We start from the raw sequence: 17,717 nt of genomic DNA, 5'->3' as shown, positions 1-17,717 counted from the left end.
AGTATGAACTTTTGTTAATAATAATGTGTCAATATAGGTTCATTAGATAAACAACAAGTTCATACTGTATAGCACAGGAAACTACAATCAATATCTTGTAGTAACTTATGGTGAAAAAGAATATGAAAACGATTATATGTATGTTCATGTATGACTAAAGCATTGTGCTGTACACTAGAAATTAACACAACATTGTAAACTGACTATACTTCGATAAAATATATATGTATACAATAAAAAATTATGATAAAAAGCAGATAGTAGTTGCCAGGGGCCACTGAGAGGAGGGGATCCACTGCAGACAGGCATTATGAGCTTATTCTGGAGGTGACAGAAATGTTATATTTCAAGATTGTATTGATTCTACATTATTGTATACATTTGTCAAAACTCATCAAATTGTACACTTAAAATTGGTGAATTTTATTGTATATAAATTATATTTCAATAAAACCGGCAATAAAGTATACCTATCACCTGGTATAAACTGACCTCCCCATATATTAACTTTCCCCTTATAATATACATAAGCTTTTTATTCTTTTAATTTTTTTTAATGGAGGTACTGGGGATTGAACCCAGGACCTTGTGCATGCTAAGCACACACTCTACCACTGAGATCTACCCTCCCCCAACATAAGCTGTTTAAATGGTCATTTGTTATTGATTTTCTGACTTGAATCATTTTGTAAAACTAGCAATCATTATGTCCAATCAGAAGTTAGCAATCTGTTTAAATCCTGTTGTTCCCCTATTTAAAAAGTTGCAATGGTTTCCCATCATACTTAGAATAAAATCTGAACTCCTAATTTGCAGAGTTTACAGGCCCTACATGACCTGGCCCCTCTCCCTCTCCCTTACTATGAACCAGCCACACAATCTCCTTGCAACTCCTGAGCACAAGAGGAACACACCCACCTTAGGGCTTTTATATTTTGAAATGCTAAGCTTAGTGAGTGATTATAGTAAGGGAAAGGGTCAACAAATAAAAGACTGCATGTGTGTATATAGAAACACACACATGCTTGTATGTATGTATAAATAGCTGATGCCCCATGGTCATAAGTATTAGAAAGAAGAAAACAGAGTAAGAAGGGACAATGGGGTACTTTTCTTTCAAATCCAAAACTCCCTTCTCCAACATCCTTGCCTGGATTTCTCCCCCATTTCCTTCAAGTCTCTGCTCAAGAGCCATCTAATGGGCGAGTCGGTCCTCCCCTCACTGACAGCACTTCCCCAACCTTTTTTTTCTCTTACTATCTTATTCTTCTTTATGGTACTTTTTGTTACTTGACATTATATATGATTGTCTAATTCTCCCCACAGAATGTAAGCTCCTTAAGTACAATAATTTGTATTTTGAGGTGTTGTATCCCAGTGTCTAAAGTAATGCTTAGCACACAGTAGGTACTCAATAAATATTTGAAGAATGAACGGGAGTTAATCACAAATAGATATAAACAGAATAACTGCTCAATGTGAAGGATGATCCCTGAAGCAAGTGAATGCTTATTGATTTTTGCAGGTTATTTCTACAGAGAAATGCCAGGAAAATGTAATAGAGCATTAAGAATCCAGTCTTTTCATAATTGAAACAAAAGAAATTAAATAAATTCAGGCAACAGAATTTTCAGTTTCTAAAAGATAACATTTTAAAAGCAAAATATTTTTAAGCTTATTTATAACTTTCAAAGGAGACAATGCTTTAAAAAGAAAGATCCTTTTGACTGCTTAACCCAGCAAAGACAGGGTAGGAAGGCCAAGAGGCGAGTCAGGAGCTACACCCCCACCATGATATGGAAACCCTTTCTTATTAATGAAATTTGGAAACACCAAGCCAAGGTAAAGATCTGCAAAGCATTACTCTTTCACTATAAACCACAACCTGTATTACCCATTTAATGTCCTCTGCTGAAAGCATAAAATAAAATAAGAACTGTTTGCAAGGCTATGGGGTATACTGTACCTCTGGGGATCTATTATGAGACCTCTATTAACAGCTTTTACAGATGCACACAATTTAATTTTCAAATGTTGTACAAAAACTAGACTGTCACATTATAAAATCATTTTTATATAAAATGATTTATGTTTGTCCAATTTCCAATCTTCCTTTAAGGAGAAGTTAGACATTTGCAGGAAATTGCTAATATGTTAGTACTCATACACTGCTATTCAAGGGCAAATTCAACAGAGGAATGAAATTATGTAACAATACACTTTCCTATTCAAAATGAAGTATGCTAAGATATGAAAATTATTTTAATTACTGCCTTGATTAATAAGCAGGTAGCTGTATTAATCTGAAACTGATGAGAAAGAGGGAAAAACCAAATATCTTTTGAAACAAACTATTTCTTGAATCTTTTTTAAATAGAGTAATAAAAACACGATGTATACCCCATATTGTTATAGTCTTCAAACTAACACCGGTAAAGACTTGTACAATAAACCTATCCTACCTGACGTTATCCTAAGAATTACAAATTCCCTGGTATTTCATCAACAATTCTCACTATTTATAGGATGAATGGAAGCCAGTGAAAATGTATTACCAGAAACTCATTTGGGGATTTTTTTTATTAAGCAGTTGATGAAGCTCAAATTTTTAAGAACTGGGCTGTTGAAAGATTGCCAATTTAGATTCCTCTGTGGTGGTGTAGGTTAAGATTCATTCATTCAACAAATATTTATTGGACATCTATATGCCAGGCAAATCTTTTCTGTAAAGAGCCACATATGTTATACAGTTCTGGCTTTGCAGGCCACACAGACAATTCTATAGCTACTCAACTCTGCCTTTGTAGCATGAAAAGAGCCAGAGAAAACACCCAAAAGAATAAGCATGGCTGTGTTCCAATAAAACTTTATTTACAAACACTGAAATTTGAATTTCATATAGTTTTCCAGTGTTATGAAATATTATTCTTCTTTTGACTTTTTTCCAACCATTTTGAAAAGGAAAAATCATTCTTAGTTTGCAGGTCATTCAAAAACAGGCAACAGTCCAGATTTGGCTTTCAGGCCATGGTTTACTAATCCTTGACCTAACCCCTGTAGATACAGCAGTGAACAAAACAGAAAAATATCCTTGCCCACATGGAGCCTCAATTCTAGGTAAAGAAGACAGACAATAAGAAATTAAATAAGTTAGATGGCATATTAGATAGCAGTAAATATGATGGAGAAAAGTGAAACAGGAGATGGGAAGTACTGGGCACAGTAAGAGGGCTTCTTTAAGGGGGAGACAAGAAAACCACAGGGGTAGTTACAATTTACTTTTCCTTTTTCTTTCTTTTGATGTAATTTCAGACTTACAGAGAAATGCAAAAGTAGTATAGTATTCACAATATGTGAAGAACTCCTATAACTTTCAATGACAATAACCAAAAAAAACTCAATTTAAAAATGAGCAAAGGACTTGAATAGATGTCAATAGACATTTCTCTGAAGACGATATATACAGATGGTCAGCAAGCACATGAAAAAATATTTAACATCATTATTCATAGAGAAATAATTCATAATCACAATGAGGTACCACTTCATACCCATGAGGATGGTTATAATCACAAAAACAAAAAATAAGTGCTAGCAAGAACCTAGAGAAACTGTAACACTTGTACATTGCTGTTGGTAATGTAAGATGGTTCAGATGTTGTAGAAATAGTTTGGTGATTTCGCAACAAGTTAAACATAGAATTAGCACATAACCGATCAATTTGATGCTGAAACAAACACTTGTACAGGAATGCTCACAGCAACGTGTTCATATTCATAGCAAACACTATTCATAGCAAACACTATTCATAGCAAAAGAGTGGAAAACACCCAAATGCCCATCAGTAGATGAATAAACAAATTGAAACATATACACGAATAATGTTGAGTAACATGCCACAAAAAGAAATGAAGAACTGATACATGCTACAGTGTGGATGAACCTTGAAGACATAATGCTAAGTGAAAGAAGTGGGACACAAAAAAGTCACATGTTGTATGGTTCCATTTACATGAAATACCAATAGGTAAATCCAGGGAAACAGAAAGCAGATTGATGGTTGCCAGGGATTGGGGGAGGACGGAATACAGAGCAACTGCTTAATAGGTACAGGGTTCCCTTCAGGGAGAGAAAAATATTTTGAAACAAGACAGAGGTGGTGATAGCACCATATTATGAATATTTAAATTCCACTTAATTGTTTACTTTAAAATGACTAATTGTGTGTTCTATGAATTTCACCTCAATTAAACAAAATTATTTCAATTATTTAAAATAATTAATTTTAAATGTAATTTAAACAAAAAAAGGCAGACACAAAAGAATACATACTGCATGATTCCATTTCAGAACAGGCTTTACCCTGGAGTGACTGGAAGGGGCAGAAGGGGCCTTCTAGAGGGTTGCAAATGTTCTGTTTCCTGATCTGGGTGCTGCTTCACTGTGAAAAATTCAAGGAGCTGTCCCCTTACCATGAATCTGTATGCTTTTCTCTATGTATACCACACTTCAATAAAAAGTTTTGAAACTATAATGTAAATTTTTTAAAATAAAATATTAACTGCAAATTTATAAAAAAGTTACCATTGTTGGGTTACAGGACCTAAAAGATCTCTCTGTATCATTTCTTACAACTGCATGTGAATCTACAATTATCTCAAAATTAAAACTTCAAAACAAAATCAAAAAGATGAAAATTTCCAGGTTCTTCCTCCCAAAGACTCTGAGTTAGGTCATGTGAGGTGAAGACAGGGACTCTACATTGCACTTGCACAAGCTACCTCAAGGGATTCTGATCCGCTGGACCCTGGCCCTCACCTTGAGAAATTCTAACCTAAATGAACCTCACAAGCTGCTTAACTTCACTCTCTCCTTGAACCCCACCTTGAGGAGGCTTGTAAAGGCATCTATCAGCAGCAGCACAGAAGAGGTAGAGAGTAAGAAAGCACAATGAGCCATGAGAGGCTACCAAAGATAACCACTCCAGGAGCTGGGATTCAACTTTTGCTAGAAAAAAAAAATTAGATGAACTGGAAAAAAATAATAAAACGTGAGAGAGTCCCTGGCAAAAAGGACATACAAAGGTTTCCAGATAATCATCACAGATACTACCACAAATATTACGCACAAATCATTGATTTTTCTTTGTGTGTTTTCTGTTAAGAAGTAGTGGAATCAAGATAATACAACTGATGTTGGAAGCTAAATATCCTTTAGGAGGTTAGCAAGACAAAGTTTGGAAATCGGTAATATGCTTGTACTTATGGTCATTTCTGGTACATTCTTCACCACAAGCACTGAAAATAATATTTTACTTCTGGGACTGGAAGTAAATAAAGGAACAATTTAGTTCAAGCTTAGTCAGGTCACAGAGTATTTTGATTTGCTTTAGCTCCAGTTCAAATTCTTTGGAGTGATATACTTTGGTCCTGGTTCAAACTGCTTTAATGGGAAATTTTTTGAAAAGTCTTTAGTTTGATTTGAAGTTCATTTGCAAAATAATAAGTTAATACTTTACTCCAATTCCAATTTTAAAAAAGCAAATCAAAGTTCATTCCAGTCTTACTCTTACTTTTGGTAGGAATCTCTGTTGCAACAATTTGCAACCTCTAGAGCAATAAACTGATGCCAATCAAATCATCAGTTCATTTTTTCAGCCCTTCCAACAAGAAAAAAGTTGGCATAAGTGTCCAAGCCTTATTTTCAGCTGTACCTTAAGCTGAAATATAGTCTTGTTTACACAGCTTCCTATACTCAAAAGGGACAGCTGTCACTCAGCCCTGGCATACTGCAACCCTGAGAGAATGCATGCTCCATATGGCCAGTTCTCTCTTTTTTTCAGAAATTAGAAATCCAGATTTTTATGAGTCTCTTGGTTTTCAAATGTTGGCAACAAATTCCAATTTTTAAGAACTAGTCTATGGGCCAATCAACACACATCTGTAAACTGTCTCTTCTGCAACCTCTGGCCTACATCGCTTTGTAAAGGTTAATAAGGTCTCCTATTTCTCCAGATGCAAACTCTGAGCTTTGCTTAAGTCTTCAGTTTTCCACACAATACAGATTTCAGGCAAAGCAGCTCTCTGACACAAATGTCAGTCCTAATATCAAATCATGATTTCATTCTCATGCTTAGTTAAATATTTAAAATACTGAATATTCTTACTTCCTGCCAATTAAACAAGAACGATAAATAAAGCAAGCCATTTAATCTGTGCTGTAGACTAACTACCGTGTGTCAACACACTTTACTAACAGCCAGGTTGGTGGTCAGAAAAGCCACGTATCTTCTGACTATGACAATTAGAATTTGTAATACTTTTTTGCTTCTCCAAAACAAGTCAGGTAAGTTTTCTACCCAGAATCCACAAGAAGAATGATGAAATATGATCTTTTTCTCAAGACTACCATGATCACCATTCGTATAGACAACTTCACCTGCAATTTCATCCAATGGTGAACTGCCATTATCAAAATGATAAGAAAAAACAGAGCATTCTCTTTGGAGTTAGTAACTTGGAGCAAAACAAACAAACCAAGAAAACCCAAACACATAAAATGTATACAGTTACATGAGAGGGGGGAATATCAATGTTGAGGTAACATGCAAAAAAATGACAAAGGATAATCAGGTAAAATAAAGGATAGTGAGAATCTTCTATCTATAAATTAGACACCAGATTTTTTGTAAAAGTTGGCTCTTAGGTTCTTGGTGATAGCTAAAGTGATTTTAAATTCAAGGCAATAGGCATTTGAAATTAAACAAGTAGTAAATTTTGAAGAAATTATGGCATTCAGGTGGACAATATTTACAAGAAAAAAATTTCCTAGGTAAACAGAGAAACAGCAACGAGGTAACCAACCTAGCAGTCTGCTCAAGTATCTGTCCGTGAAGGTCACATGAGCTCACCCAGGCCTTGCCTTTCCACCTTCCTCCCCAGCTCTGCCACTTCGCCATTTCTCTGCACCTCTCTTAGGTTACAGGGAATGTACTTGAAGAGTGTAAATCTACCAGTTATAATGCCCTTGTCTAGTTCTGAAATGAAGAGGATGAAACTACACTAAAACTTTTTTTACTATTAGTAAATTCTACTTAACTGTGTTAGCCTTGTTTTCCATGGCTGACTAATTGCAGAATGTGGACAGTAACAGAGACCTGCAATGTAGAAATCACAAGAAGAGCATGGGTTCCTCCTAATGTTTAGTACAATGTTAACTTAAAAAGCTGAATTTTCACAATTGGAGCTAATTGGAAGTCATGGTATCTGTTATCACTGGACAACAGAAAACAAGGTCAGAAAGAAGCTAGACAGATCATCCAACTTAACATCCAGTTTGCAAGTAGTTGATTACCACAGCTTAAAAGATCTCCAGGGAAGTTGTAGCCACGTGATAGGAACATGTTCCGTCCAAGAGGGGGATTCACCATTATAAATAATCTTAGTTTGTGTATAGAAACCATTAGCTATTTGCAAGTCCATTTTCAGGTCACTGAAGAAGAAGCCCAGAAAGCCTATTTTCATCCATGTGCTGAAAACAAAGGGATTACTTCTGCAGTGGTGCTGCCCGTTCTTAAGAGTTAGTCTCTAAAACAGGGTCATAGAGTAACACTGTCACCCAAATATTAGCTATGAACAATTAAAATATGATTTACTGAGATACATACTATTGTTTACATTTAGGTTTTTAGCTGAATAATATCACACTAATGAAGACTGGAAAGTTTAAGAATTAATGGACTCTAACCAATAGATTCCAGCAGAGTTAGTCAGAAAACATTTTCACTAGGCCCAAATGAAGTATCTTTCATTCATTAATACAGAACCACAGGGCATACTTAGACATCAGAGGCTCAATTATCTAAAAAGAGCTCCTAGGGAAACTAAAAACTTTCCATTTTCATTCTGTAACTGCTCCTTAATGACAGAAAGTATTCTTTCTTTTCTGGCATTCTCTCTTTTCTGTCTACCTCAGGACATATTTACAGATGCACTGGCTGCTTTACAGACATGCTAAAAGTTCGTGCCGTGGTTGATCAAAGTAGAAATGCCTGAGGAAATTACTCAACTCAGACAGCCCGGAATTGTATCTAGCCAAATAGTTACAGTGTTCCACTTTTAACATGTGTTAAAGTAATATTTTAGCCATCCTGGATATAAGTTGAGAGAACATTTGTTTGCATCACACTCTGTGAATACTTGAGTCAAATATAGTATGTTGAATACCCAATTTTAGTATTTGTGACAGTTCATTCTTTTAACTGTTCAATTACACACACACAAAAAAAAAAACATACTTTACGTTAAAAAAAAAAAAAACCTAACACACAACAGCATCTGTATTAGGAACTAAGATTTTTTAATGATCTTGAAGTGTCCAAACTTTTTGGAAATGTCAGAATAAATGCAACTAATATTGCTGTTTGTTTTAGAGCATTTGCTGACCTGGCATACAATATTCTATCAAAAAAAAACAGGAACACGTTTTTATTATTAAAAGTATTTTAATAAAAAAAGAGCACTGCCTACCTCCTTTCTATTACTAATCTGCCTAATTTTCAAATAAACACATAATATCATTAAGCATAAAAATGACATCACAGCAGTTTATTTTCATGGGTTTTTTTTATAAAATTGAAAGCCACAGAATTGCAAAGAGTTTCTTGTCAAACGTAACACAATCTCTACAATAAAATATTGGCGTCCACAGACTTGCACATCTGAAATAGTTTTAAACTGTGTTTTAGTTGGATTCTCTACGATGTCCAGGAAGACATTAGCACACAAGGTACCTGAAATTGTCCTTTCCACATGAGCTACAATAGAAAAGAAAAATGTAGCTGTTTCTCTAGTAAAGCCAAATTTGGCATCCACTTATACTTCCCTTCAACCTAAATAATTACACCTTTTAACCATGTTGACAATAATATAGAAATATCACTCAAAAAGAACCTAACAGACCACGGAATTATAATGACATAAATCATCCTTCTATCAAATGTGAGTGAGGACGTGGTCAGAAATGGAGGGGAGAGAAGGGTATTACTAACTTAGAAGAAGTAACTTATAACAATGCTTTTTATTTCAGACTTCCAACCCACTAGAAAATGTTAACATCTGCACACACTCCAAAAGAGGAAAATATAAATAAGTTCCCCACTCTGAATTTTCTGAGAAGCCTCTGAAGTGTTATAGCGTCGATGCCCTATGTTAAATGCACGTCAAGAGCTATCAGAAAATGCATATACCAGTAAGAGGCTGGACCCCAAGTGAGAATGACTGCCAGGAAAAGCTCCCTGGTAGTGGGAATGGCCAAAGAACTTTGTCAACTGGGATGCCTAGGATTCAATTTTAAGCTGTTTGTTCTGCTACAGTGAGATGCAATCCTTCATTATTCTAACTCTTAGGTAGTCTGATATACACATAAAAATTAGATGACAGGAAGACAAAGAGAATGAATGAAAAAAATTAATGTTTTATTTTGCTTTGGAGCAAGATTTAGGATATGATCTCAATGAGATTCCTAAAAATCATGTAACTTAAGTTTCTTCCTCATTCTTTTCCAAATTTGGCATAAATGCCCACATTTGAGAGATAGACAAAAACTTCAAATCAAAGGCTGTCTTTCAGTTGACCTTCATGGTATCAGCCTGTGATTTTGCTGAACACAGAAAAATCTTCTTAGCCTAGCCCTTCATTACCAAAAGCAAGAAAACAAAAACAGATTTTAGATTATAAAATTGATGCTTCAAATGATACAGATTCAAACACACACACACACACACACACATACACACAATGATTCAATAATTACAACACTATAAATCCCAAGGGCCAATGAATCTAATATCTTTATTAATTTTGAACAAAAAGACATTTTAGGCTCAATCCAAAAGTCTAAATTGCTGCCACATAACCAAAACACAGAATTACCACCAACTCCACCACACTAGCAAACGTAGCTTTAAGCAGCACAAAACTGAATCCTAAACTGTAGAATATTCTTGGAGAGTAGTAACTCCCACAGTGGAATAGGGGCTCATATATAAAGCTACAAGCTCCTTAGGAACTGCTAAGTCTGCTCTTGGACTGTATCTTCTACCAGATTCAGCCAAGATGAATTCATCTAGTAAGGTCCACACAACTCATCAAGAAATGGCTGGAAAAGGGTAAAAATGTTTCCAGGTCCCCATCAGTACGAAGCTCTGTGCTGTTAAAACATAACAAGCACTGTATTTGAGTGTTTAAAGCCAGGTCAAAAGCTAACATACAGAGGCAGGAGGGTACAGCTCAATGGTTGAGCTAACGCTTAGCATGCAGGAGGTCCTGTATTCAAAAGCTAATATACAGCTTTGATGCAGCGTAAAAATCTAGAATGTGATCATTGATTCCATTTTCTTTTTATTCTAAAAAAAAAAAAAATTAAAAGAAAAAAAAAAAAAAACACTGCTTTTCCATTAAGCAGGTACTTCTGTGCTGGAGGGCACGTTTCATCTCTAGAGTCTTAGAAAAAGAACAGATGCACCTAACGTGTGAACACAGACAGTAAGTTGCAAGTTGCCCCTTAGCACTAAAGGCAAGAACCAGCGTCAGTACTCAAAAAACAGTGGTTTAGAAAGAGTGTAACTTACTTTTACTGTCCCAGGCTAACTGGGCTCTGTCTGGTGCTTCTTTGTCTGCACTTGGCCACCCACAGCCTGTCTTCTAATTAAATCAATGCTCTAGCAGCAGAGCAAGCAAACAAGTGGCCTCCCATCTGCGTACAGATCTTCAGGACACATTTCCCTTGGTCAGAAGGTGGAAACTCTTGGGAGAGGTGTTTTTCTCTGCCTCTTCACAAGAAGAACATGGACACTTGGCTGGATGCAACTCCATGAAGTGTAACTGTGTGTGTACACCTCAAAAAATAAAACAAAAAATGCAGAGAAACATAAAGACTCTATAAACAGCTGGAACACACAGAAATACTGAAGCACCACTGGAAACACTGCTAAACAGACAGCAAAATAGGGTCTTTGACTGAAATAATCAATGACACCAAGTTGGATTAAAAAAAGGGGGGGGGAGCATCAGAAGTCAAAATCCAAATTTCATGCTATGAAAACATTTTAAGTACTGCAGAGGAAAGAAGGTAAAACTCCTTCCATCACATACACAAAAACAGGACCTCCCCTGCCATTACAGAGAATAAAAGATATTACCAATGGAAGAGAAAATGAGACTTTCAAGGGTAGTAGATCTAAAACTGGACTCCTCAGGCTCATGGTTAACGGGCCCTTGTGTATCTGTGAGCTAAATGCAACTGGTGGTCTTTCCAATGTGTTCAGCCCTATCGGGGAGGGAAGAGGAGGAAGAACCCACTGAAATAACTCACTAACCCACTGAAATACTCAGCCACCCTCTGCTTAGGAAAAGATTATTTCTGCAAAGCAAAAAATGTGCAGGAGGGAGATGCTCACCTACTTAAATAATTCTTAACCTCTCAAATAAACATAAACGACTATAAAGCAGATGCCTCCAACTTTTTTGCAACAAAAACCCAACACAGAAGTGAGGTAGGGAGCAGGTGTGGTTCGGCAGCTACTTACAAAGAAACCCCACAAGCGACTTGCTACAGGCTTGATGAGAGAAAGAGGGTCGTATCAGATCTTACCAGTGTTCCCTTTCATCCTAGATACACCCCTAACCCAGCAGCAAGCCACACCATCTTCATGACCACTCATGAGCATCTCAAGGACTGGCAGGCCTTAGATGCTCTCCCACCCGCTGAGGCACACAAGCAATTCCAGCCAGAAGTACACAGCCAAGGGAATGGGGTGTGGCCTAATCCCGTAGCTGCACAGAGGCCTCAGCTGGGGTCCACCAACAACTGACTACCCAACAGTGATGACATCTGGAGATCCTTGCGTCACAGAAATGCACACAGAGCTGGCTCTACACTTTAAGGTGTAGAGGTCAGATAAATGCATAATAATATTATATTAATAATAAAACTATACAATATTGCAAATACCTACTTTTTGTCTCTCACAATCCAAACTATTAGCCATCTGGATAAGAAGTTACTTCTTAAAGGATTTTCCTAGAGTTGATAAGCAAGCACTATATTGGATTCGATAGAGATCCAAAACAATGAACCGTTTTTAGCAGACAAATATAAAAACTTGTGCCCAGTATAATCTGCTCTTTAGATGCTAAGGCATTTGGACAACAAATTAGTTTCAACCATGAATTACCACCTCTCCTGACCACAGGAAGACTTAAAGAATGACTCAAGTCAAGAGAAGAACTGCAGGGTCCACTTAGAATAACATAAGTTCAATGAAACATTTTTAACAAAGGAGCCTGTGCAATTTGCCTCTTACTATATGAAATTTTAAAAGCTATATCTAATCACTATTTTTAATGCAGAGTATTCTACCTACCAAAATAATCAGTTTTCAAAATGAATTAAACAAAACCTCTCAAGGACACACTGAGATCTGCAAAATCCCAGCCAGATTCATCAGTTTCCTCATACAAGACTACAAATAATCTCTCAAGTTTGTCATTCATATTTCACCTAGTATTCCTTATTAGAACTTTTTAAACCAGGTCTTGGGACTTATTAAAAAAAAAAATACTGCTGTGTGAAGGGAGCTTCAGTATTTTATGAGTTCATCTTCTATCAGAATTTATACATCTTTAGCGGGGGCATCGTGACTCACCCAGAGTCCAATCCCCTCACAGAAGAAATTCATATTAAAAGCCACTCATGTGAAATGTACATTATGGTCTAGAATTTAAAATCCACCATCGCTGCCTGAACCAAAACTATTTCAAAGGCAGCCATGAAAGCAACCGTCTTTCAAATGGATAGTCCTGGATATGAAGACCAGATGGTGTCACAGATTTGTCTTCTCTACTCTGAGAAGATAAATCACCTACATCATCAAAATATGATCGATTTCCTTCCCCACATTTTGAAGATAAACAAAATGCACTTTGGCATCATCTCACCCATTTCCACACTGCAGAACCTCTCATACAGTAGTGGCCACCTTCCCTCCCAAAACCCTGAAGGGAGAAGCTAGTCAGTTCCTGCTAATAGGCAGGAACGTATGCACTAGCGCACCTCCCCTTCCACCAGCCACCCCTTATTTAAATGAAGGGAAACATCCCCTCTGGTGTTCAGAAGTCATAGTCTTAGGATAACACAACTTCTCTGTCCTGGTAGATGAGAAAAATGGAACCACACAAGGTAACGGGTTTCCAAGAAAAGCCCAAAAATGATTTGTCTAGGTGCCCTGCATAATTTATAGAGGCCACCAAAACACATATTTTTTTTAATTATAAATTTTATTTTGTTTCACCTTGTCTCTTCCTCTTCTGTGGCATCAACTTGAGGTCAGAGTATTTTTTCACTATTTGGGTAAGTGCAAATTTTCACATTTTTCAAAATACAAGGCTAGATATACCTTATAGCCAATAAGCACCATTAAACTATTTCAGTCGTTTCAATCCACAGTTGGTAACGTGCTCGAGAAATTCACACCAATTTTAGTTATCTGCCTAAGTAGTAATGTAACAAGCATGTCTAAAATGTACAGTTTTTAAAGTCAAAAAGTATATCACGAAGCCAAAAAACTAAAGTATGATGACTGTCCATATCTCTTAATAATTAGGATAGAACTTATTTCTACTAAATAGATTGATCAAAACTGAAGGTAAGTGGTTAGTCAAATTAAACATAACACAGTATAAACTGAACTCTCTGGGACTTTCCAGTTGGCTGAAAGGACTTCATATTGTTACTTATACTTCTCTAAGAACAGAAGACATAAGAATCCAACTTTTATGTATCTTTCCATTGGCCCAAACTATTATAATATCTCTTCAATTAAACTCTTTATTTGAAAACGTCACCCTGTTTAAAGGTGATGAATCACAAGTATACAAGGTGACAACTTATGCAAGGTGACTGACGGGGGCAGTATAAGCATGACTTCCAACATAATTCTTAAGATTCAGGAAAATGCTTCCTTAGTGTAGCCTTAACCGTTAAACTACTAACATATATCTCAAAGATTCTATATAGAAATGAATTTTTAAAGACAACTCACTGAAATTTTTCCCAAAATGTAATAGTGAAAGAGGGGAAAGTACACTAAACTCATTCAGGCCACATAACACAGTCCACTCAAAAAACATTTTTGTTTAAAAAAAAAAAAAGATGTACTCTCTCCTCACGACTACAACAAAACCACAACTGACTGTGAAACAATCATCAAAAATTAAAAAGACTGGAACCTAGAAAAAAGATCTTCTTCAACTGGAAACATGAAGAGGGAACCACAGAAGGAAGGTAGGGGGGTGGGTTCACAATATAATCAGGCCCCATACCACCCGGGTGAGTGACCAACAAGCTGAAGAACAGTTAAGTCGCAGAGGCCCTCCCACAGGAGTGACAGCTCTAAGCCCCATGTCAGGCTCCCCAGCCCGGGGTTCCGGCACTGGGAGGAGGAAGAGGCCCCAGGACATCTGCTTTGCAGGCCAGTGGGGCTTAACTCCAGATGGCCCATGGGACTGAGGGAAAAAAAGACTTCATTCCCTTGGGAAGCATACACAGAATCTCACATGCACCAGGTCCAAGGGCAGAGGCAGTGATTTCACAGGAACCTGGGCCAAACCTGCCTGCTGGTTTCGGAAGGTCACCTGGGGACATAGGGGACAGCTGCAGCTCATCCAGAGGACATAAAAGCTGGCGGCAGACATTCTGGGAGTGTTCATCTACATGAGCTTTCCTGGAGGCTGCCATCTTGATTGGATCATTAGCACGAAGACCTAGCTCCACCCAACAGCCTGCAGGGAAGCCTCAGATCAAACAACATACTGGGTGGGAACACAGCCCCACCCATCAGCAGACCTCCTGAGCCAAAATGCCTCTAGACACAGCCCTACCCACCAGAGGTCCAGGACCAAGCCTCACGCAGCAGTGGGCAGGCACTGGCTCCTCCTGCCAGGAAACCTACATAAGCCTCGAGTTTAGCCTCATCCACCAGAGGGCAGATACCAGAAATAAGAAAACAACAATCCCAAAGCCTGTGGAAGGAATCCACAAACACAGGCCAGACTCTACACTGGGACTGGCTGGACCCTGGCCCTTGGGTGACAAAAGAGGAGTGTACTGCTGGGATGCATGGGACAACTCCCAGAGGGCCACCTCTTCAAGGTTGAGAAATGTAACTAACATACGTAAAAATACAAATAGAAAGACAGACAATATGAGGTGGCAGACGAATACCTTCCAGGCCAAGCCACAAGATAAAATCCCAAAAGAAGAAATGTGATGAGGAGATAGGTAATTTATCTGAGAAAGAGTTTAAAGTTATGATGGCCAAGATGTTCAGAGAATTCAAGAGGAGTATAGATGCACAGAGCAAAGTTTTTAGCAAAGAGTTGGAAAATACAAAGAATATACAGAGTTAAAGAATAAAATCACTGAAATGAATAAAACACTAGAAGGAAACAAGAATAGACTAAATGAGGCAAAAGAACAGCTCAGTGAGCTAGAAGGCAGAATAGTGGAAATCACTATCGCAAAACAGAAAAAAGAAAAAATGAAAAGAAGTAAGGATAGTTTAAGAACTCTGGGACAACATAAAGTGCACTAATATTCACATTATAGGCATTCCGGAAAGAGAAAAGAGAGAGAACCTGAGAAAATTTTTGGAGAGGTAATAACTGAAAACTTCCCTAACAGTTACCCAAGTCCAGGAAGTGCAGAAAGTTCCACTCAGGATCAACCCAAAGAGGAACACATGAAGGCACAGTCATAACACTGAAAAATGTTAAGGATAAGGAGAAAATATTAAAATTAGCAAGAGAAAAGCAACAAATAACATACAAGGGAACTCCCACAAGGTTATCAGCTGATTTTTCAGCAGAAATTCTCCAGGCCAGAAGAGAGTGGCATGATATATTTAAAGTGATGAGAGGGAAAAACTTACAACCAAGAATACTATCCAGCAAGGCTCTTCTTCAGATTTGATGGAGAAATCAAAAGCTTCATAGATAAACAAAAGCTAAAAGAATTCAGCACCACCAAGCCAGCTTTACAACAAATGTTAAAGGAACTTCTCTAGTCATCAAATCACAAGAAAAGAGAACAAAAAGAAGAAAGATGGGAAAAAAAAAAAAAACCTACAAAAGATTGCTTTGGCAATTCGGGGTCTTTCATGGTTCCATATAAATTTTGGAATTGTTTGTTCTAGTTCTGTGAAGAATGTCATGAGTATTTTGAGGGGGTTTGCATCATTGGATCTGTAGATTGCTTTGGGTAGCATGGCCATTTTGATAATGTTAATTCTTCCAATCCAAGAACACAAGACATCTTTCCACTTCTCTGTATCGTCTTCAATTTCCTTTATCAATGTTTTACAGTTTCAGAGTATAGGTAACCTCCTTGGTTAAGCTTATTTCTAGGTATTTTGTTCTTTTTGATGCAATGGAAATGTTTATGTCAGTTAAAAAATTCTGGTTTTTGAAGTGAAAAAAAAAGTGAATGAAGGGCTGCCAATGGCAAAATATCCTTCTTTTTTATGGGTGAATTGTATTGCACTGCATATATATGCTGCATCTTCTTTATCCATGCATCTATTGATGTGCAGTTATGATGCTTCCATATCTGGGCAGTTATAAATAATGTTGTTATTAATAGCAGAGTGTATGTATCTTTTTTAATTAATTCTTATTTTGTGGTTGGCTTTATTCCTTTGATAACTATGTAAGTTTAAAAAGCTAAAGCTCTAAACATTCCTAGAAACAATGAACAGTATATATATGTAAATTTAAAAATATGTGCAGTATATTGTACATATGTATTTACATACAATATGTTGTATATGTTCAGTCCAATTGTAACAATTCTACCTAATAAAACTGAAAAATGAAAAAAAAAGTAAAAAAGAAAACCTTCATACCCACACTCTTAAAAAACACAGGTCATCATTCAAATCTATAAAGCTCATGTATTCATGTGTAACTCATTCCAGAATGTATTTTTAAATCATTTTAAGGTATACATAAGTAAGTTCTTTAAAAGTAGGATTGACTCATCATAGGAAAAAATGTAGTGAAAAATTCAGCATGATATAAGTAGGACTTGAGAAAATTAAAGTTCTTCTAAGATGAAAAGAAAAAGGAAAACTTAATTTTACTCAATTATGTATTCACAGTTGCTATTATGGTATATACCCCAGTTATTCATTAACCTTCCTCCCCCAGACCCACAATGACTCCATGCACCTGTAACCTCAGAACATCATCTTCTGCACAAAGATGAATAATTTGTAATTAACAATTGAATTAAGTTAGATGAAGCTTCCTAGTGTGTGTTTTGAGTAAAGGTAAGATTTGGTGATAAGCACATCAGTCTTCCTTCCATCACTTTTCTCCTTTTATCCATAACATATAATTAACCTTTCTTTGACATTGTAAAACTTGTCATTAATAGTTACCATAAATATTCACCTCATATATATCATTTCCAAAGCACCTCACATAGGAATAATTGCTAACAGTTATGGGGTGCTTACTACATGCAACACACTATTCTAAGTGATTATCATATTTTAACTCAGTTCATCTTCACAACACTATAAAGTAGGAATTATTATCCCCATATTATAAGTGGGTAAATTAAGTCAAGGAGAGCTGTGAGGTGCCCAGGGACTCAT

At 36.7% G+C, this 17,717-nt stretch overlaps 1 protein-coding gene across 7 annotated transcripts in view; it reads right to left on the bottom strand.

Moving 5' to 3' along the window:
- Positions 1-17,717, bottom strand: part of LOC105083132 (threonine aspartase 1) — a 261,114-nt gene that overhangs the window by 228,275 nt on the left and 15,122 nt on the right. Inside the window, exon 1 of one of the 7 annotated variants that reach the window (XM_045508689.2) lies at positions 10,632-10,787. The exons of the other annotated variants lie outside the window; for them this stretch is intronic. The gene's annotated coding sequence lies outside the window, so the exon portion shown is untranslated. Of the gene's footprint in view, positions 1-10,631; positions 10,788-17,717 lie in introns of those variants that run through there. 7 annotated transcript variants of the gene reach the window in all.

This window comes from Camelus bactrianus, chromosome 19 (assembly GCF_048773025.1).
Source record: "Camelus bactrianus isolate YW-2024 breed Bactrian camel chromosome 19, ASM4877302v1, whole genome shotgun sequence".
NCBI lineage: Eukaryota > Metazoa > Chordata > Mammalia > Artiodactyla > Camelidae > Camelus > Camelus bactrianus.
The sequence above is the reverse complement of the archived record's forward strand: the minus strand, read 5'-3'. Positions and strand labels throughout refer to the sequence as shown.